This window comes from Dromaius novaehollandiae, chromosome 6 (genome assembly GCF_036370855.1).
Source record: "Dromaius novaehollandiae isolate bDroNov1 chromosome 6, bDroNov1.hap1, whole genome shotgun sequence".
Classification (NCBI taxonomy): Eukaryota; Metazoa; Chordata; class Aves; order Casuariiformes; family Dromaiidae; genus Dromaius; species Dromaius novaehollandiae.
The window spans coordinates 5,364,341-5,386,732 of NC_088103.1; the positions used below are offsets into that span (position 1 = coordinate 5,364,341).

Consider the following 22,392-nt stretch of genomic DNA (forward strand, 5'->3'; position numbering starts at 1 on the left):
GCCAGGACCTTGCATGGGAGCAGAGGAAAGGGGCAAGAGAGCCCTCCAAGGGCTGGCATTGGGGCTAGGGGGTTGTTAACAGCTGACCAGCCCAGGGTTTCACCTTGGAAGAGCCACAGCCATTCCCACCTGCGTCCTGCGCTGCTGAGTGGGAGTGAACTCCTCCTGAGACTGCAGGTCTGACGTGCAGCCTGGCAGCAAGTACCTTCTTCGGAACAAAAATGTGAACGGGAAATGTTAACCCAGTCAGCCCTGCAAGGTATTCATTGCTGCTCTAGGGTTTTCTTCTCTCTCTCTCTGTAGACCTGCTCAGAAAGCCCCTGCTCTGCCAATTAGGGCTGGGCTCCGGAGCTGGGCATCTTTTTCTTCTCAGCAAGCCTGGATAGCTCAGTTGGGAGAGCATCAGACTTTTAATCTGAGGGTCCAGGCTTCAAGCCCCTGTTCAGGCGACAGCCTTCCTATTTACTCAGTGAGCTTTCCCCTTTGCATAACAAGTGGCACTGCCAAAACGGAGGAACCCCAGGGGCGTCCTTAGAGCCATAAATAAACTCTTGGCATCCAACTCCTGTCTCCCACAAAAGACACAAGCTCTCTCTATCCTTCCTCAAGGATGAAACCAGCAGAGGCAGCTCAGACACACAGCTACATTTCTTCCCACATTGCACTCTGCCTCCCCTAGGCAGCCTGCTGCTCACTGCCTAGGCTCCAGCTGGGCAACTCTCCTAGGCGCAGCCTCAGGGAGTTGCTCTTTTGCACACCTCCAAGCACTCCTAGACTTTGGTGTCCTTCAGGGCTGCAGCCACTGCGACAGAGCAGTCACTTGCACTGTTGCCAACAGGGACAAGTGCCTCACCGGTTTCTAAGACAAAATCCTCCCACAGGAGACGATTGGGTGTGATTTACCCACAGGAAGGCCTGGAGAAGATGAGGAAGGAGCAGCAAAAATACATCTTGCAGGACAAGAGCCTAACAGAAGCAGTAAGTCACAAACTACTGACGTGGGGCTTCTCTCCCCATGTGCAGGCAGGGTGAGCGCCCTCCCCGGGGGATGCATCCCAGCCCTCCCGTGCACCAGAGGCCATGCAGAGGGTGTGGGGAGGATGCCCAGGCAGCAAGAGCCAGAGCCAGAGCCAGAGCCAGGCAGGATGCTGCCCTGGTACCCAGTCGCCAAAACTGGCCTCCTGCTCCACCACCTCTCTCCATGTAGCTCCATGGACACTGGGCCGTGGAAGGGGCACAGCCTTTCCCTCCAGGCTGGGACAGAGCTGGCGACTGGGGATTAAAGGGCAGACTAACATGGGTGACACTGCTGTGGGTGTTTGCTACAGGCCACCTGAGCAGGGAGGAGAAGGAAATGAGGCCTTCTACAGACAGCTGGAAGCAGCCTCACAGTCACAGGCCTTGCTCCTCAGCAGGTTTTGAACCACCCCAATACCTGCTCAAGGCACGACACAGCAAGGCACCAGCAATCCCATGCTGGGATGGGGCTAGAAAGGCCAAGGCCCATCTGGACTTTAAACTGGCAAGAGGTGTCAAGGACAACAAGAAGGGCTTCTCTGAACACCTCCGTAACAAAAAGAAGGCGCGGGCAAATGTGGACCCGCTGCTGAATGGGGCAGGGGCCCTGCTGACAAAGCATACCAAAAGGTCTGAATGCCTTCTTTGCCTCAGTCTTTACTGGCACGACTGGCCCTCAGGAATCCCAGGCCCTGGAGACCAGGGGAAAAGTCTGCAGAAAGGAAGACTTTCCCTTGGTGGAGGACGACTGGGTTAAGGATCCCTTAAGCAAACTGGACACCCACAAGTCCACGGGCCCTGATGGGATACACACCCACGAGTGCTGAGGGAGCTGGCCGATGTCTTTGCAAGGCTGCTCTCAATCATCTTTGAAAGGTCATGGCGATCAGGAGAGGTGCCTGAGGACTGGAAGAAAGCAAACGTCACTCCAGTCTTCAAAAAGGGCAGCAAAAAGGACTCAGGGAACTACAGGCCAGTCAGCCTCACCTCGATGCCCGGAAAGGTGATGGAGCAGCTCATCTCGGACACCATTTCCAAGCCTGTGAAGGATAAGCAGGTGATCAGCAGTCGTCAGCACGGATTCACAAAGGGGAAATCACACTTAACCAACCTGATAGCCTTCCAAGACGGAAGGACTGCCTGGGCAGATGAGGAGAGACCAGGGGATGTTGTCTACCTTGACTTCACTAAGGCTTTTGACACTGTCTCCCACAACATCCTCACAGGCAGGTTGAGGAAGTATGGGCTAGATGAGCAGACAGCGAGGTGGACTGAGAACTGGCTGAATGGCAGAGCTCAGAGGGTTGTGATGAGTGGCACAAAGTCTAGCTGGAGGCCTGTAGCTAGCGGTGTACCCCAGGGCTCAACACTGGGTCCAGTCCTCTTCAACTTCTTCCTCACTGACCTGGATGAAGGGACAGCGTGCACCCTCAGCCAGTGTGCTGATACGAAGCTGGGAGAAGTGGCTGACACACCAGAGGGCTGTGCTGCCATTCAGAGGGCCCTCAACAGGCTGGAGACATGGGCCAAGAGGAAGCTCATGCAGTTCCAAAAGGGAAGTGCAGAGTCCTGCACCTCGGGGTCAGTTACAACCCCATGCACCAGTAAAGGCTGGTGGCTCACCTGCTGGAAAGCAGCCCTGCAGAGAAGGACCTGGGAGTCCGGGTGGACAACAAGCTGACCATGAGCCAGCAATGTGCCCCTGTGGCCAAGAAGGCCAACAGTATGCAGGGCGGCATGAGGAAGAGTCTTGCCAGCAGGTCGAGGGAGGTGATCCTTCCCCTCTGCTCAGCCCTGGTGGGGCCACACCCAGAGCACGGTGTCCAGCTCTGGGCTCCCCAGTACAAGAGAGATGTGGAGCTCCTGCAGCGAGTCCAGCAAAGGGCTGCTAAGACGACTAAGGGACTAGAGCATCTCTCCTACAAGGAAAGGCTGTGACAGCTGGGACTGTCCAGATAAATATCTGAAGGGCGGTGGGGCCAGTCACTCTTCAGCGCTGCCCCCTGACAGGACAAGAGGCAAGGGGCACAAACTGAAACACAGCAAGTTCCGTTTGAACATAGCAGGGACAAACTTCTTTCCTGTGAGGGCAGCAGAGCACTGGAACAGGTTGCCCAGAGAGGTTGTGCAGTCTCCAGCCTTGGAGATGTTCAAAAGCTGTCCAGATAGGGTCTCATGCTTGAGCAGGGGGTTGGACTAGGTGACCTCCAGAGGTCCCTGCCAACCTCAGCCATTCTGTGATTCGGTGAACTTCAGGTGAACACATATTCTTGCAACGGCATCTTTCCTGGGATGGACTTTCACTTCATTTCCTATTTTGCTTCAACAAACTCGCTTTTTCTATGCAGGGCTAGTTACCATAGGGAAAAAATTACTCAAATCAGCACCAAGAAATACAGACACCGTCTTCCCTCCCGGGACCCCTATCTGCCATCCTCCTTAACAACTACTGCCTGGACACAGATCTACAATTACTGACTATACCCAGGATTCATAAGCCAGGCAATCAGCTGTTAGACCACCCAGAGCTCGCGTGCAATTGCCCAGGTTAAACACTGGCATTTTGTGGTGACCAAATTTTAACAATCCACTTTGTTTTGCTTAGCAGTCGCCTGCAGCAATGAAGACCAAGTTTTGCCACTTGACAGACGTGCACTTCCAAACCGTCCCAAGGGGTCAGGAAAATCAGCTCAATTCCTGAAGTGCTTTCGCTGTAGATCCCAAACACCAGCACCTCTGAAGTGCAAGTGCACCGGCTCTGCTGGCTTGTGAGTTAAAGCGTTGCTCATGGGACAGCTAGAGATGGGACTCTTACAGGACAACTCTGAGAAGCTCAGAAAGAATGTTTGAAGTAGGTAGATTTGGATAACTTCTATCTTAGATAGAAGTTGCTTAGCCTGAGTAGCCGCACACTTGCTTAGCATGAGTAGCTAAATTTGCTGAAGCCTTAGGCCGCGCTCCTAGTTCGGTAAGAAAGGGCCTCAGAGCTGGTGCAGGCTGGAAAGATAAGGGAGTTACAAGCAGTCTGCATTCCTGTGCCCCACTCTCCGAAAGGGAGGATGCCAAGGCTGAGAAATAAGGCCTGTTTGGGCGCCAGGACCTTGGGAAGCAAAGCTTCCTCGCACTGTTGAAACAGTGCTGACTAAGGGGTCTGGATTATGTCTTCTTCCTCAGGGCCTTGGGAGATAACACCTACTGTCCCTGCTGGGGCAGTGTTAATTGACCAGGACCTTGAGGAGCAGGGGTGGGATCCAGGGAATGAAGAAATCACTAACCAATCAGTGTAAAAGGGAAAGTCGTAAATCTGGCAATTTGTGTGTATAAATGCTACTTGAAAAGTTGGGGGGGTGTGCTTGATTTGTGGGAAACCACCGAGCACCCAGGCTTGCGCAACTCTGAAATAAATAAACAAATGTCTCTCCTGAGTGTGTAATTATTGGCTCATTGCACACCGGGCAACGAATCCGCTTTTCGGACAACAGTGTTCTGGCGACCCAGGTGGGACTCTCACTGTAAAGCCTTGCCCGGATCGTCTTGCCAGTGCCGGCGGGGAGACACTGCTCATCGGACTCCAGCGCGCACCGACCGTTTTGTTCGGGGACTCCGTGAGCACCCTCCCTGGTCGGAACAGGTAAGCGGCTCAAAGGTGCAACGCAGTAATTATTAAGAGACATTGCATAAAGGGTATGATACAAGGGTAATTGGTTGTGGTAACCAAAGGTAAGCTTTGTACACGTTTGGACAGTGACGACTGGAGTGTACGAAAGCGTAATTGGTAAGAACGTTCTTTTAAGGGTAATAATATGGGAACAGGACAATCTGTGGGGGTATCCTCCTGTTCTCCTTTAGGATGCATCCTGAAACATTGGAGTAAGTTTGGTGGGAATCCTTTAACAAGGAGAAAATTAAAGGAATACTGTACTCAGTGGTGGCCAATGTATAAACTGGAGGATGAGGAAAAATGGCCAGAAATGGGAACGCTAAACTATAATACAATCTTGCAACTTACGTTGTTTTGCAGAAGACAGAACAAATGGGATGAGGTCCCATATGTAGATTTGTTCTTCTCTCTGAGAAATGATCATGAAACTAGAAAAAAATGTAAGCTATTGATCTCTGACTCAAATGTGTTAATGATGATGGGAAACAAAGAGAAAATGTCTCGGTGTTGCTCTGCTTGTAGCATTGGGAAAAGATGTTTAGAAGTGGGTGATGAGGAAGAGGATGTACAATTATTGGTCTCTCCGGAAAGAGATCAAGATAGTGTCGATAGCAGAAAGAAGGGAAGTGAGGCATGTAGCCCGATTGCAGGCAGAACTCGGGCTACTCGGGCTCAACAAAATCCCGCGATTCAGGCTCCGCTGCGTCAAGCAGTCGGACCAGACGGGATGCCTGTGTATGTGAAGGTCCCTTTTTCAACTACAGATGTAATGAATTGGAAGGAGTCTGCCGGGTCGTACCGAGAAAATCCAGAGAAGATGTATCAATCCTTTAAAATGATAATTGAGAATCATAATCCAGATTGGCAGGATTTACAGGTGCTTTTAAATACTTTGCTTGCACCTGAGGAGAAAAGAATGGTATTAGACAAAGCTCAAGAGGAGAATAAAAGCCAAAATGCTAGAGACGGACCAGACCGTTTTATGCCGGCCCAGGAACCGGGTTGGGATCAAAACACAGGGGCAGGCAGGTTAATGACTAAACAGTACCAACAGTTAATATTATATGGGGTAAAGCATGGAGTACCCAGGCCCAAAAATATTGCAAAACTATATCAAGTCGCACAGGGTAAGAATGAGGATCCCTCTGCATTTTACGAGCGGTTATGTGAAACTGCCCGAAAATGGACAGACTTGGATCCCGAGGACGAAGCAAATAAAATGACTTTTACTACATTATTTGTAGGACAATCAGCACCAGATATAAGGAGAAAGCTTCAGAAAGTAGATGGTATGTCGGGGATGTCAATATCGCAATTAATAGAAATTGCATATAAGGTGTACCATAACAGGGAAGAAGTAGAGAGAAAGGAAAAACAAAAGGAGAAACTGAAAGATAAGAGGCAAAATGCTGCAATCTTGGCAGCTGCATTTGCCCGGGCACAAACTCCCTCTCAGGGAAGGGGTTTTCTGAAAGGACAAGGACGTGGAAGAGGGCATAGAGTAGGAGGGAATTGGGGAAATAGAATTCCGCTAAGGAGAGATCAGTGTGCAATTTGCAGGGGGAAGGGGCACTGGAAAAATGAGTGCCCGAAGAGACAATCAGATCATTGGAAACCTCAGTCTGCATCTGTTCCAGAGGCAGATTTGCTCATGATTGGTACAGAGGATTCAGACTGATGGGGACCGGGGGTTGAGGAATTGGATTCCCCAGCCGAACCCCTGGTTTCAGTAAAGCTGGGGAACAAAACAGTTAAATTTTTAGTAGACACTGGAGCAACATATTCAGTACTAAATAGCTGTAAGGGACCAATGAGTAAATTCTCTATGCCAGTAATTGGGGCCACGGGAAAGCGAGAGGTCAAACCTTTCTTTCAACCAATTAAATGTGAAATAGGAAACAGGGTGTTAACACATGAATTCTTCTATATGCCAGAATGCCCATTACCCCTAATGGGGAGGGATTTACTGAATAAACTGGGGGCACAGATAACCTTTGATCAAAACAAAGTTAAGGTGCACATTCCACAAAGTAACGCCTGGAAGGCACAAGCATATATGTTGCAGAAAGCACTGGATTCCGAACAGGTGGAGGATGGACCAAGCGAAATTCCCTCTGAAGTAATGGACGCAGTAGTCCCTTTTGTGTGGGCAATGGAGAAATCTGGAAAAGCCAGATGTGCAGAACCGGTAAAGGTGGAATTAAAACAAGAAGCTAAACCGGTAAGGCGCGTCTTTATTACCACTTCATGAAGAGGGGAGGTTGGCTCATGACTGTCTGCAAACTATTGAGCGAGTATATTCCAGCCGTCCAGATTTGAGAGATATTGCAGAATCCGGACTGGGAATTATTTACCGATGGGAGCAGTTTTATAATAAAGGGAGAAAGAAGGGCTGGATACGCTGTTGTCACTTTGGAAGGAGAAATCGAAGCAAGATCGCTACCAGCAAATACATCCGCCCAGAAAGCAGAACTGATTGCTTTAACCCGGGCTCTGGAATTATCAGAGGGAAAACGGACTAATGTGTTTACAGATTCAAAATACGCCTTTGGGGTTATACATGCCCATGGCGCAATTTGGAAAGAAAGAGGATTGCTATCTTCTCAAGGGAATCCTATAAAATACAGTAAGGAGATTATGAGACTACTCAAAGCAGTTAATAAACCCAAAGAAATAGCAGTAACGCATTGCAAAGCGCACCAGTCCGGACAGACTGACATAGTTAAAGGGAACAAAAGGGCCGATGAGGCTGCAAAAAGGGCAGCATTATCCGTGTCGGTGGCAGCCTTAGTTCCAGAAAGAATGTTAAAAATGGAAATTCCAGTATACACTGAAAAAGAAAATAAATTAGCAGAAATACTGAAATGCATAAAAACTCCCAAAGGATGGTAGGTGACATCTACTGGACAATGTGTGGTAACTTTGCCGATAATGAAGAAGCTGATGAAGCAAATACATGATAGCACCCACATGGGAGCCGAGGCACTGGTTGAAACAGTTAAAAGATTTGCTGTGGGAGTCAGTATGCTAATAATTGTAAAGGGTATTACACAAAAATGTGAAATCTGTCTTAGAAATAATCCCAAGGTTCAGAAGAAGCCCCCCCCAGGGGAAGTAAAAAGGGCCTTCATGCCTGGGGATTACTGGCAAATTGATTTTTCTGAATTACCAAGATGTAATGGATATAAATATTTGTTGGTAATTGTTGACACCTTTTCAGGATGGCCTGAGGCTTTCCCGTGTCGTACCAATAAAGCCAGGGAAGTAGTAAAAATGTTATTCAAAGAAATTATACCAAGATTTGGGGTACCAGAAGGGTTTTCTTCAGATAGGGGACCTCATTTTATAGCAGAAATAGTACAGCAAATCTCAAAAATACTACAAATTAAATGGGACTTACATACCCCCTGGAGGCCACAATCCAGTGGAAAAGTGGAAAGAATGAATCAAACAATTAAGAGACAGGTAGGAAAATGGTGTCAGGAGACTCAGATGAAATGGACTGATGTTTTACCTCTGGCATTATTAAGAATCAGAATAACCCCAAGGGTTAGGGAGAAAGTTAGTCCATTTGAGATACTGTATGGTAAACCTTACACTGTAAATCTAACCGGAAATGAAATTCAAATGCACGTTAAGGGCGATCAAATTTTAAGTGATTATCTCTTGTCTATGGCAAAGGTTCTTACTTCTCTCCGTAGGTACATCCAGTTAAGATCTCCTGTACTTTTAGATTCACCTGTACATTCATTCCAGCCGGGAGATCAAGTGTATCTTCGGACCTGGAAGGATGAGCCATTGGCAGAAAAGTGGAGAGGACCGTATCTTGTACTGCTAACAACAAATACTGCTGTGAAACTGCAGGGAATTGATTCCTGGATCCACTACACCCGAGTGAAAGCAGTACCTCGAGAGACGTGGAAAGCTGAACAAGTTCAACCTTTAAAGCTGAAAATATATAAAGATATATGAGTTGTATTGGAAGCGAATCGGTTTTAAATTTGGATTGTACGCAGGGAAGAATTGCTTTAATCTGTTTGTTAGGAATAGGGTTAATATTGTTGTTATGGCATCTGTGTAAAAATAATGTTCTCCTTAATAACCAGGGGAGAAATGTGGTGGTTAGCTTTTCTAGGTTGCCTGAGCCAAACAATTAAAAGGAATCAGGAAGGATTTTGGGGTCACAATCTCCATTTGGAAGTAATTACGAAATCTATGAAGATAGTTAACCAGAGGGATTGCTGGGTGTGTACCCACTTCCCTGAACATTCCAACAAGGGCTTCCCCCTAATTGGAGTGCCTCTTAATTTTTCCTTTATGGAATTTATGAAACAGATAAGAAATGATAGTGATCAAACGAAATATGATGAAACAACCGAACAGGAATGGGAAGTCCAGAGTGTGACAGGAGATTATTATCAATGTATCCGAAGATGTAATAATAGTAATAGATGGTGGGAGAAAACTGTACTTTATGGAAAGCAACCGATCAACTGCAGTGGAGCCATTAAGGTAGGAGGTTATAAAGATAGCTCTCATATACCTGAAATAGGTTATAAGTGGCCAAGTAAGGAACTAAATGGGTGGCGTGTTCCAAAAGGTAGTGGATGGTATTGGTTGTGTGGGAACAAGGCACGAAAAGTGCTACCTCCTAATTGGTCAGGGACGTGTACTTTAGGGGCAATAATCCCTAATGTTACTATAAGAAAAGAATTGGGTAATAAATATCAAAAATCCTGGCTAAGAACATTCATGAGGAGACAAAAGAGGGTCAGTAATCCTTTAATAGATCGACCTACTAGGTTTCAGTCATTCGTAAGGTGGCTGTTTCCACAACTGGGAGTGAGTGAACTTGAAAAAGCAATAGTAAATATTTCAGCAGTTATTGAAAAAAATAGGGAATAAAACCTCTGATGCCACTGCAGCTTTACAAGAGGAGGTTTCAGAAATTGCTAAAATAAGTACCCAAAACAGGATGGCTCTAGATATGTTATTGGCATCTCAGGGAGGAGTATGTACAGTAATAAATACTAGTTGCTGTGTATATGTGGATCAAAGCGGGAGAATTTCTACCGATCTAAATGAAATCTGGAAGCAGACTGAAATCTTACATGGGGTTCAGAAAGATGATACTTCTTTTGGATTTGAAGAAACATGGAAATGGTTGACTTCCTGGTTCCCTGATGTGAGCTCATGGGTTAAAAAATGTTTAACAATTTTGGGAATGGTGCTAGTAGTTTTTGTATGCGTTAATGTAGTGATTCAATGCATATCCAAGTGTTTTACAAAATTAATATGGGAAAGATTTTAAAAGAGTGAGACTAATATGAAAATGATCATAGAAGTCTCAAAGGGGGGAATTGTTACAAGACAACTCTGAGAAGCTCAGAAAGAATGTTTGAAGTAGGTAGATTTGGATAACTTCTATCTTAGATAGAAGTTGCTTAGCCTGAGTAGCCGCACACTTGCTTAGCATGAGTAGCTAAATTTGCTGAAGCCTTAGGCCGCGCTCCTAGTTCGGTAAGAAAGGGCCTCAGAGCTGGTGCAGGCTGGAAAGATAAGGGAGTTACAAGCAGTCTGCATTCCTGTGCCCCACTCTCCGAAAGGGAGGATGCCAAGGCTTTGAAATAAGGCCTGTTTGGGCGCCAGGACCTTGGGAAGCAAAGCTTCCTCGCACTGTTGAAACAGTGCTGATTAAGGGGTCTGGATTATGTCTTCTTCCTCAGGGCCTTGGGAGATAACACCTACTGACCCGGCTGGGGCAGTGTTAATTGACCAGGACCTTGAGGAGCAGGGGTGGGATCCAGGGAATGAAGAAATCACTAACCAATCAGTGTAAAAGGGAAAGTCGTAAATCTGGCAATTTGTGTGTATAAATGCTACTTGAAAAGTTGGGGGGGTGTGCTTGATTTGTGGGAAACCACCGAGCACCCAGGCTTGTGCAACTCTGAAATAAAAAAACAAATGTCTCTCCTGAGTGTGTAATTATTGGCTCATTGCACACCGGGCAACAAATCCGCTTTTCGGACAACAGGACTAGTAAAGATTCCACCAGGTAAGGGGCAGTTACATGCTGCAACATGCCCTTCTTGCACACAAATCCTCCCTAAGCAAGTCACTCCAACATTTACCCACTAATTTGCTCAGAAGAGTCACACTTGCATGCACCTGACCGTTATATGGTGCTAGAGAACTGTACTAAAGTTCTGCTCCTTAGTTCTGCTGATCTTCTTTGGCTTCCCAAAAACTTCAGAAGGACTAAGGACTCAGCTCCTTAACACGTTCATCATGTGCCCAGTCACAGACTCATCAACAGCAAACACCAAGTCCAGCACATCGTTCTAGGGAAACGAAGAAAAGAAATATTGGTACTCGTGTGTCAGGAAGCAACCAGTTCTCCTCGTGTTCTTCTGACGTTCATGGACTACCCAGCTGAAGGCCCATCGCTACCTACAGAATTTAAAAAATGCACAAGCATTAACATCACCTACCCCTGAAAGGTTCTAACAGACTTGTGCGGCTTCTGGTCAGCCTAGCTGAGACAGGCCACCATTTCCCTGTCCTGGTTACATGGCCAGCCTTCCACCTGCCTAAACAAGGGGGAGCACGTGCCAGCACCTCAGCTGCCCGAGATCACAGCTCAACAGAAAACTGAGCTTAAACTGCTAACAAAGAGAACTTCTGCTAATGCTAAAGGACGTGAGCTGGGAGGAGGTGCGGGCAGATTTCCTGCGGGGCATATTTGACCTTGAGAGAGGGCTGGCACATACCGAGAGCAGTGGTTTCCAGCCCAGGGGCACATGAAGCAAATGAAAAGATGCAACACCTACAGGCTACCTAGATGCCTGCCAACACCCAGACTCAAACGCCTCTGTCCCTGACCTGGCCCAACTGCCTACTCCCAACGCTACCGTTCCCCAGCAAGCCCAGAGAATGGGGTCTGCAAATGTGCCGTGGGATTGGTCTCAGGGCGACCAGGGTTTAGGCAGGCAAGGATCAGGCTGCACAGCCATACACCCCAGGCATCCCAACACACCCAGCCCCAGCAGTTCAGAGAACAACAAGATGCGTGCAGCATGTGCACAGACCCCGGAATGCAGACGGATCTGCAAGCACGACCAACCCACTGCCAAAATCCAGTCTTTGCCTAAGAAGGAACTGCTCCTCCCCTGGGCAAGCCTAAAGGAGAGTGGGGGAAAAGAAAGGGCGGACGGGGCAGAGAGAGACTTTATTTGATAACACACCTGCCTTATCACCACCTTACCCTGCTACTGCCACTCCTCTCAGAGTCACCACCCCATCTCAGCCCCTTAAGGTAGCTGTTTCTGACCCACACCTTCTCTCACATCCTACCACTGCGTCCCCTCCTGTGTGCAGGACACCAGGCAGCCCAGACACCCCGTCCTTGCTCTCAGACGCACTCCCCAGTTTTGACCTGGCTGTCAGCTGAGGCAGACCAGAGAGGGCTGAGAAGGGCCGCTCTGAACACAGTCCCACAGAGGGACACAGAAGCAGCAAAAACCCATCACAGAAAGGAAAATGAAAAGCAAGGCAGTCTCGGCAGGTGCTCAGAGGAGACTGGGGACCCTCTGTACTTGTGCCTGTGGCTCCTGCAGGCTCTTTGCATGCTCTAAGAGGTGCCCAAATGCGGTGACCTCGACAGGCAGGAGGTTACGCGGTGTCTCCGGGGCTGCGGTGGGGTGTGCGGGGCTGTCCCGGGGTCTCGGCCCTGCACAGCCACCTCACCCTCCCATTGCCCCGGGGCTTTTCCCTGGTGCTGCCATCACACCGGGCCATCTCGGTGCCACCCCGTCCCGGCTCTGCCGCTCCTCACAGCCACTGCCACCCTGGCCCCACTGTTGTCCGAAAAGCCGATTCGTTGCCTGGTGTGCAATAAGCCAATAATTACACACTCAGGAGAGACATTTGCTTATTTATTTCAGAGTTGCGCAAGCCTGGGTGCTCGGTGGTTTCCCACAAATCGAGCACACCCCCCAACTTTTCAAGTAGCATTTATACACACAAACTGCCAGATTTGTGACTTTCCCTTTTACACTGATTGGTTAGTGATTTCTTCATTCCCTGGGTCCCACCCCTGTCTCTCAAGGTCCTGATGAGGGGAGATCAATTAACACTGCCCCAGCAGGGACAGTAGGTGTTATCTCCCAAAGTCCTGACAAGGGGGAGATAGTCCAGACCCCTTAATTAACTTTGTTTCAGCAGTGAGAGGAGGTTTTGCTTCCCAAGGTCCTGGCGCCCAAGCAGGCCTTATTTCAAAGCCTTGACATCCTCCCTTTCGGAGTGTGAAGCGCAGGAATGCAGACTGCTTGTAACTCCCTTATCTTTCCAGCCTGCACCAGCTCTGGGGCCCTTTCTTACTGAACTAGGAGTGCGGCCTAAGGCTTCAGCAAATTTAGCTACTCATGCTAAGCAAGTTTTATACTTAATGTTAGACGTTATCCTAATCTACCTAGTTCAAACATTCTTTCTGAGCTTCCCAGGGCTGTCTTGTAACACCACTGCCAGGCCCCACAGCTACCCACAGGCCCCACGGCCCCTCGCACCCTCCCATCCCCCCACTGCCCAGGGGCACGGGCTGCCCTCGGCACAGCCCCGCCTGCTCCCCCAAGAGACGGGAAGCCCCGCCGCCCGCGCCAACCTGCGGGCTCTCCCGCCTCTGAGCAGCCCCTGTCCGCCGCGGGACACACGCGCTGGGCCGCCGCAGCGGCGCTGAGCGGCACCCGTACCCGGAACTACACCTCCCGGCGTGCCGCGGGGCACAACATGGCCGCCCGGCAGCCGGACCGAGCGGACTACATGTCCCGGCATGCCGCGGGGCAGGGCGCGCTGCGACGTTCCCCGGCCGCGCTGCCGCCTCGTCCTTGTCGGCGGCCCCGGGGTGCGGCCCCGGCCCTGCGCAGGGCTGCCCCGCTGCAGGCCCTCTTTGGGACCGGCCCTGGTGCTCCCTGCTCCGGCAGGTCTCAGACCCTCCCCAGGGCTCCCCGTCTGGCAAGAGACCCAATGACGAGCTCTGGGGCGCAAGCAGAGGACGAAGCCCAGCCCGTCAGGGGAAGCCAGGCGAGCAGAGGGCCATGTGGCACACTGCAGCACACAGGAAGGGCATTAGGACAACCCCAGCCCCGGAATACAGACTCCTGCGTGGCACGCAGCAGGACAAGTGGAGGGCGCTGGGGGGCACTAGGAGCACCAGGAGCAAAATCAGGGGCTGTCCGTGTCCGTAGTCCTTAAAGAGAGTGATCTTAGGGCATGAAGGCTGTGCTGCAGTTGTAAGTAGCTGCAGAGGCCAGATCCTGAGTTTCTGTTCAAACTCTTGTAGCTTATAGGCATAATCACTCTTGAAAATGCCGTGCAGTCACACGCTGAGCTACAGTATTTGGGGTAAGGAAGTGATGCTGCACCTTCTTTCTCGTGCGGAACATTTCCAATATCGAAGTGAATCCGCGTGGCCTCCCAGGTAGCCGGATGCTAGCCGGAAGGCAAAATACAAGCAGCCCATTGCATGGGGGTGGGAGTGTAGCAGCAGCATGCAGTCTTCATGGGCGTTGGTCTGAGAGGCTTGCTCTGCTACCAAGCTCCTGGTGCCTTTTAGTACAGCTGGCTCAATGCCCTTTAAGTTTGCCTGGATACTTGCTGACACTATATGGTGGCACTCTGAGTAGGGTTTTTTGTGGAAGCGTGTTGAAGTCCTGCTGTGGAAGAATTGGGATAGACACACTAGAGCATGAAGACCCTGAGGAGGATCAGAGCAATTTCCAAGTCGATATTGGCACTGAGCACTTTGGAAGGATTAGTGCAATTCAGTCTGCATCTAACACGCATACCATATGTATATGCTCAGGTGTATGATTTTGCTGCCTCTTTTCTTGTGGGAGAAAGTTGGAACTCAGCTGGAAAAAGAAGAAGTCTGGTTTGTAACCCCAGGGAGTCAGAGTGACTACTTGGACATGGCCTTTTGTCAGAACAGGAGCTTCCAAAGCAGAAATGTCTGGTAATTTATAGCGCTCAGCAGCACGTGCGTAGACTATTCTGTGGTCATAGCTTGCAGCTCTTGATGTCACTGACTGTGGCAGGAAGACAGTTGTTGGAATGCTGCCTTTTAGGCGTCTGTTTCTAGTAGGAGGTAGTTCACGAGCTGGCACCGAAAGCATATCTATCAGCAACAGTGCCCTTTCCCTTTTGTTGCTGTAACTATTAACCAAAAAGTACCTTTGTGGGGAGGCTGTTTGAAAGAGCAGCCATGTGGCCGTGGTGGCAGGAAGGGAGGCAGGAGCTGTAGGCTAAACCACCTGACAGAGTTGGGAGAGGTAGGGCAAAAAAAGCAGGCCCTGCTCGCCTCCTCGCAACATACAGTAGCACGTCTCTGAGGCCTCCTTCCCTTCTCCCTTTTTAAGCCGCATACCAAATATTACTGAAGCATGCACAGCTCCCTGGCTGTCTATGACACCGTCATCAGCTGACGACAAAAATGCAACACACTCTGCGCACTGCAGCATGTGCACATGGGTGTCGACTGGTCTTCCGTGTCCTGGAAAGAGAGCCCATGCACAGAGAGACACTTTGTGCCTTCTCACCTCAGGCAAAGCACCTGCCCATGGGACAGCACCTGAGTACACGAGGGGACTCCTCCTTTCCTTGGAAAGCACAGCACTGGTGAGGGAGGCATTATTCGGCTTCTAAGGCAGAGCATCTGAAATCTGTGTCAAACTGCTTGGCTCTGCAGAGGCAGTGAAAAAGTGCCCCAGCAAAGGAAAAGGCTGCAATCAGAGTCTCACAATCCCAGCGAGTGAGTCAGCAGCCGGAGGAACTTTTCCCAGCCAGAGCCGCTGTCTCCTAAGGTGACAAAGGCAATCGCAGACTTCTCTGGAAAACCCGCCTGTGCTTGTCGTTGTGCTCTGGGCATCACAAGGACCTCCAGGGTGAAAGCAGCAGAAGCAGCTCAGACACAGAGCTGCCTTTCTCCCTAGATTGCACACTGTCTCCCCTAGGCAGCCTGCTGCTCACTGCCTAGACTCCAGCTGGGCAACTCTCCTAGGCGGAGCCTGAGAGAGTTACTCCTTTGCACAGCTCCGAGCACAAGGGTCTTCTCGTCTTTGGCGTCCTTCAGGGCTGCAGCCATTGCGACAGAGCAGTCAGTTGCACTAGTGCAAAGAGGGAGAAGTGCCTCACCAGTTTCTCCAAGCCTCCCCTTGCTGGCACAGCGTGGTTCCCTGCTGCTGGGAAGACAGCGGCCCTCTCAGGACAGGCAGTGCAGTGGGGCTGTAGCACGCAGGCAGCTCCTGCACAGCTAGCCCCGGGGTGTTCCCCTTGACTGCCTCTGCCAGCGGCTGGGCATCAGTGCCCTCAGCAGCGGTCTTCAGGGCCGGCTGTAGGGATGTGGGGGCCGGTGCAGGAACCTGGAGCGGCCTGCCCTCCTGTCTCTCCGAGACTGCACCGAGCTGCTGCTCCCAGCATCCGGGGAGCCCGGGGAGGATGCCAGCACTGCCTGGCTGATGCTGGGGCAGCCTGGTGCCAACAGCCCGCAGGATGCTGTAAGGGGAGGCAGAAAGGTCAGCAGATCCACCCCATGCCTCTTGGGCTGGTGAGGGCAGAGCAGTGCCCCCAACTCTCACAGGGCTGGAGAAGCTCCACCACGCCCACCCTGACCACCCCCTGCCAGGGCCTGCCTGGCACCTGCCTCTAGCCCTGGCACCCAGGTCCTCAGCCCCTTACCAGTGCTCTGGCCAGCACAGCCGTCACACTCCCACAGCCCCGTGGCATCCCGCACGGAGGAGCACTGGCGGTGGGTCCCACTGGCAGCACACGAGGAGCACAGCAGCAGCTGCCATGGGCTGGGGAAGCAAAGAGGCTGCTGAGCAGGGAGGCCCCAGCAGGGAGTGATGCCAGGAAGCTCCCTCCCCCCAACCAAAGACCAAGGGGACGGAGCGGGACGGTGCCCACAGAGCTTCCTGGCCTGGCCCCACCTGGCTCTCAAGTGTCCTGGCTGCCTGTATTCTTGCTGAGACCAAAGAGCCTGGGCAGAGCCCAGCAGCACCCTCCACTCCTTGGAGGAGCCCTTGCTCAGTGCTAAGAGGGGCATGCCTCCTCTGCAAGAACAGCATCCCCGTGGGAGAGGTGCATTCCTCTCCCTCACCCCACCCCAGGGAGGGCGTCCCTCCACCTTCTTGCAAGCCCTTCACACATCTGGCCACACTCCTTGGAGGAGGCTGGGAAACTGCTGCTGCAGAGGCTTACCCCTCCTCTTCTGACTGCTCCCTGCCTCCCCTGTAGAGGCACTGGCTGGCATCGCAGCGGCTGTACGTTTCGTAGAGGTCTGCAAAGTTCTCCTCCTCCTCCTCCTCCTCACGAGCCAGCCTTCTGCAGCCGAAGGAAGGCAAGGACATGAGCCTGGCCACCCCTGGCACCCCTGGGCAGATCCAGCATGTTCCTGGTCTTCTGAACCTCCTTCTTTCCATCACCTCAGTGAAGCAGGGGACCAGGCTAACACACTCGTCTTCATTCTGTGCCCGCCCCAGGCCTGAGGTTCTCCCGCTGCCAAATGGCAATCACACCTCTGACCTCTGCTCTCAACTGCCTGAGCAGCTTGCCCCAGAAGAGCTTTGAGGGCCAGAAGCTGACCCCAGTTGGAAAAAAAAAGAAGAAGAAAAAAAAGGATTATCTGGGAAAGTTCAGGGGAGAGCAAATGCCTGCAGAGCTGGCAATACCCCAATAAGCAAGAGCTGCCTTCTTGCTCAGCAAGTGTGACTCTTGGGGCTGGGCCTGGGCCTGGGGCATTCTTGCAGGCAGGCCGCTTTGCTCCTCTCCTCCAGGCAGCTGCTCTTGCTGGGAACACAGCCTGCCTGCAGCACTGTGGGCTGGCCTGGCGCAGCTCCCTGGGCATTCTTCTCTCTCCTAGGCCTGGCGGAAGGGAACAAGGGACCTACCTGATGGGGATTCGGATACCCAAGCGCAACATCTCTGCTGGGAAACTGTCCCCGTCTTTGCACTGCGGGCACCTGAAGTTGCTGAAGCCAGACCGCAGAGCTTGTCCCTGCAGGGGAGACACAACCAGCCTGAAGAGGACACTGCTGCTGAGCACCTCCTGTCCTGAAGCCTAAGGGAGGAGAGACCACCGTGGTGGGCCGTGCAACCGGGGCCGGAGTGACTGAGAAGGCAAGGCAAAAGGCCTCGTGTGGAGGACGTGGCCCAGCTGGGCAGCAATGGAGGAAGAGGCCCTGGGATTCCCTTCCGTTCCGTGCTGCAGGCCCCAGGGACATGAGCGGAGCAGCAGGCAGGCTGCTGGGCACTGAGCCCCTCAGGGGATTGAGACCATCCAGGGAGGTCTGCTGAGGGCAACCTCTGCAGAAGGCCATGAGACAGGGGTGGGGAGAGGGCAGAGAGGGGCTCAGCCCTCCTCATGCCCCCAGGGAAATACGTTCCCACAAAAAGCCAGGTGGGAGGAGGTCTTCCAGGCTGTCTTCTGTTGGCCCCAGCATGGCCGTGTCTCAGGAGAAGCTTTGCATGATCATGGAGAGTCTCCACAGTCCCTGCACCCTCACCCTTGGGGGTCTTCAAATGTGGCTTGCGGAGCCCAGACAGCCTGGAGAGGCAGGTGAGGGAAGGGTCTCCTAACCTGGATGCAGCCACGGTGGAACCAGGCGTGCTTGCAGAAGGGGCACACCATGGTGCTGTAGGAGGTCCTGTCCTCCACAGGCTCCATGCAGATGATGCACGTGGTGTCCCCATCCTGGTGCGTCTCCACTGTCTGCTGTGGGCGATGCTCCCAGCACAACGACCTGGGTGAAGGAGGAAGAGGTGAGCCTGGAGGAATGGCAAGAGTCCTTCCTTGTCTCTGGATGAGGCTTCCCAAAGGCCGTAAAGGCCATCACCTCTGCAGTGCACTGTGCAAGTGTCCCTTTTCGCATGCCTTTCCTCCCAGCATACTGCCCACCAAAAGGGCCCCGGCATGTCCTGGCTGAGGCCTGAGCTCCACATGTCCTTGGTGGGCCCTGGGGCACTCATGCCAAGCTGGAGACATTGCCTGCAGGGTGGGGGCCCTGACAGTTGGGCAGCTTTCAGCCCTTAGGAGAGCAACGCAAGCTGGATTTTTTGTCAGCCTGAATCTCCCCCGGAGGCTGAGGCCAAGGCATTCCCTGGGGCACACACCCTCCCGCTCAGCTCCAGCACCACAGAGTAGGAGGAAAGGGATAAACGAGGGGGTACATGAGCCCTCCACGCCCTGGATCCGGCCCCAGGAGACACTAGGGGTGTCCCTGCAGGGCAGAGCAGGCAGGTTCCCCGTCTGCTTGGCCAGCGCTGGCTGCAGGGAGCAGGAGGGGATGTAGCAGCACGGGAGGCTGCAGCCCGAGCAACGGCAGCCCTTACCTGTACTCCCCAAAGAACTGCGAGACGCAGCCCTTTTCGAACCCGCAGGGGAAGTGGAACTTGCGGGTGCACCGCTTCTGCTGGCACACAACGGTGGCCCCCTTCCTCCTACACACACAGCAGGTCTGCAAAGAGCACAGCAGCCCCCGACTCCCCGTCAGGGACCTCAGGTCAGGGACCTCAAAACCTGCCCTGCACCTCAGGAAGGGATGCAGGGATGTCGAGGCCTGGCTGGGTCAAGGCCAGCAGCTCCGCATGCAGACAGGACTCTAGTGCAATCTGGGCTCGTGACCTGCTGGGACTGGCTAGGGGAGGCCGTGAGGGAGACCCGTCACAGCAACACAGCCCTCCCCTCCGCAAGATCCTCACCTTCCGAGCTGCCCGCTTCACTACCCGCCTGATATCCCCAGGCAGGAACCGGCAGAATCCCTCTCCGTCGGTGCCTCTCTGGAAAAGCCCCTTGGCAGGATACTAGAAGAGAGAAAAGTGCAGGAGCTCATGAGGTCAGTGAGACAAGGACCTCTCCTAACGGCTTGTCCTGAGCCTGGAGAGACAGCAGCAGCAGGCAAGGCAGTGTTCATTTCCCCTGGGGCTGGGCGAGCTGCAATAGTCCTCGCCTTAGACCTCACCCTCAGCAAGAAGCACATTGGCATGGAGAGGGGCGAGCCCCGGCTGTGCTGTGGCTTTGCAAGTGCAAGGCACTGACCCAGGGAAGTGTGGAGAAGAGCTGGTGGACACCACTGCAGAGCTGTCCGGCTGGGCCTGGTTGAGCTGAGCAGATGCCATGCTTGGGTGGCCGTGAAGAGCAAGAGGGGGCTCAGGAAAGCAACTCAAGGAGTCCCCAGGGCTGGGCGCATCTGCTTGTGAGGGCCAGCTCAGGAGGCTTGGATCTCGCCCACACAGGGAATAGGGTCGCTCGGCAGCACCTGGGTGGGGGGGCTGTGCTGGGAGCGCAGGAGGAGGAGTTGGCACCTACAGGGCATCTGGGGCTGCGATTCCACGCATGCACACATGCCCCTTGGGGTGCCAGGGCAAAGCTGTGGGCAGCCCCAGGGGAACTCACCAGGCAAAACTCATGTGCGCAGAGGCCGTCCTCCTGGCACGTCTGCCCGTAGACATCCGGCTCAGAGTGGGCACGGCGACACAGCACACACTCTGGAGGCAGGGAGGGAAGGGAAGCAGCGAGGGAGAGCACACATCACCACCACTGAGCACCTCTCCAGGGGCTGGGGAGAGTCAGCCTGAGGATTTCCCCCAAGAGAGCATCCTCTCTCGGCTGTGCCGGGGGTGCAGCAGGCCTGGAGCCGTTGGCAGGGCCCTCGGGGGCCTTGGAGAGGAAGGGGGCATTGCTGGGATGAGCGTCACAACAGGCGCCCAGGAGTGCGATGGGCAGGAGGTGGCAGACAGCCTGCGGAAGGGTGTCGCTGGGTCTCAGGAGTCAGAGCGCCTCCCCACAGGCCGTGGGGCTTTGCCTTCACAGCCGGTCCCCGTCCACTCCCACGCACATCCCGCTCCCACGGACACCCCAGCCAAGAAGGTGCTGACTCCAGCCCCCGCCTCTCCCCGACTGTGCCACGCTCTGGCCCAAAGCAAGGCCCCTCCCAGCTCCCCACAGCCTCAGAGGCTCCCGCTCTCTCCCTGCCCTTGCCTTCCCCTTTCCTCCCTGGACTCCTGGAGCACAGCAAGCTCTGGGCAGCGCCTGCCCTCCCCACACAGCCCTCCCTCCCCACACAACAAGCCTCCTTGGCTGAAGTTCAAGAGGGGCCCTGCAGTGGGGCTCTTGAGGACCTCCTGCAGCCCATTGCCACCGCTCCCAGCTCCGCACAAAAGTCACCCCCACAACACCTTTGCCCGGTTTCTGGGAGCTGCTGGGATACTTTGCTCTCACCATCCTCCCTCGACTGGCGAGCCTTCCGCTTCATGGCGGCCACAGCGCAGGTCGGTGCTGAGAGCTCTGGAAAGGTCCTGCCACAGCTAGGCTGGGCTTTCCCCTCCAGAGGCTCCTCTGCCGACCCTGAGGGACGAGCAGGACAAGGGGGTGACTGCAGCACAGCACCAGGACCTCAGAGGCATGGGCACCTGCTCCCTCCCTCAGCAGCACCCACCAAGCCCCTCCGTTGCCCTGACACTCAAGCAAGGCTGGTGCTGCCCAAGGCTCTGTCGCACCACAGGCGAGGGGCACTGCGGATGGGCACGGGAGGCTGACAGCCCTTGAGCTCTGCGGCTCCCCTGAGAAGTGGGATTGTCTCCGCGGCTGCCCTTTCCGCCCTGCGCAGGACCCCCGATCCACACCCCTCCCCAAGCCATCCCTCTGCTGGACACCTGCCCCCACTCCCCTCACCTCACCAGGTTGCTCAGAGGTGCTGCCTCCCAACCTAGTGCCAGCCAGACACCAGGAGGCCTTTATCTCCTGGCCCTGGTGACCCGTGTCATCGCATTGTCCACTGTGACACCGTCACCATTCTGTCACTGGGTTCCATGTGAAGACGAAGTCTGGGGGCCAGAAGCTGGGCACAAGAGCCCTTGGCTACCCTGGCAGACAGGGATTTTGCTCCTGCGGCTTCTTCAGAGCCCTCGCAACAAGCAGACCCTGCCCTTCAGGCCCCTCGCAGACATGGTCGACAAAGAGAGCCTCCCATTGCTCCCTGGCTCTGGGCAGAAATCCTCCACTCCTGGGGGCTGCCTTTCCCTCGCACACCCTCGTCTCTGCCTGCCAGTCCTGCTCCCAGGCTCCCTTGGCCTCCTCCCTGATGGCAGGCACAGGCACGCCTCCATTGCAGGGACAGCTGGGGCTGGGCAGCGCCAGGGGATTCTGTCCTAGCGCCTAAAGCGGAAACATCCACCCCAGAGCCCCTCTCTGCTGAAACCTGCCCTCCCACAAGTGCCCTGACCTCGAGAGTGGGGCAGAAAATGAGGGAGGCTCTGCCATCCCTCCTGCCCTCACTCCAACAGACAGACATGGGCCTCTTGGATCACTCCCGTCTCTCCCCAGTGCCGTCGCGCTTGTGGGCCTCTCTCCTCCTTCCCACCGTGGGGTTCCTTGCAGTTGTCCAGAAACATCTCTGAGAGAGCAAAGGCGAATCCCTGCAGTTGAAAATGGCACACAGTGGGGTCCCCTCTGCGGTGGCAGGAGCACTGGCAGACCCTGCCTGTCCTGCAGCAGAGCCCCTTAGGAACCCGTAGGAGCAAGGGCTACTTGTCGAGGTCTCTGCTTTCAGGCAGTCCTGAGAGGAGATCCTCTGAGGCTCCGCTTGCCTGACATCTCCCCTCATGCTCTCTGCTCCTCCTTCTGACATCCTGCAACAGCTCTCTGCAGAGTAGTCGTGCAAAGT

General features: G+C 53.5%; 1 non-coding gene across 1 annotated transcript; it reads left to right on the forward strand.

The window, feature by feature from the left end:
* The first annotated feature begins 376 nt into the window (after nt 1-376).
* Nucleotides 377-449, forward strand: TRNAK-UUU (transfer RNA lysine (anticodon UUU)). The gene has a single exon. It is a non-coding gene; the product is annotated as a tRNA-Lys (tRNA).
* The last annotated feature ends 21,943 nt before the right edge of the window (nt 450-22,392 follow it).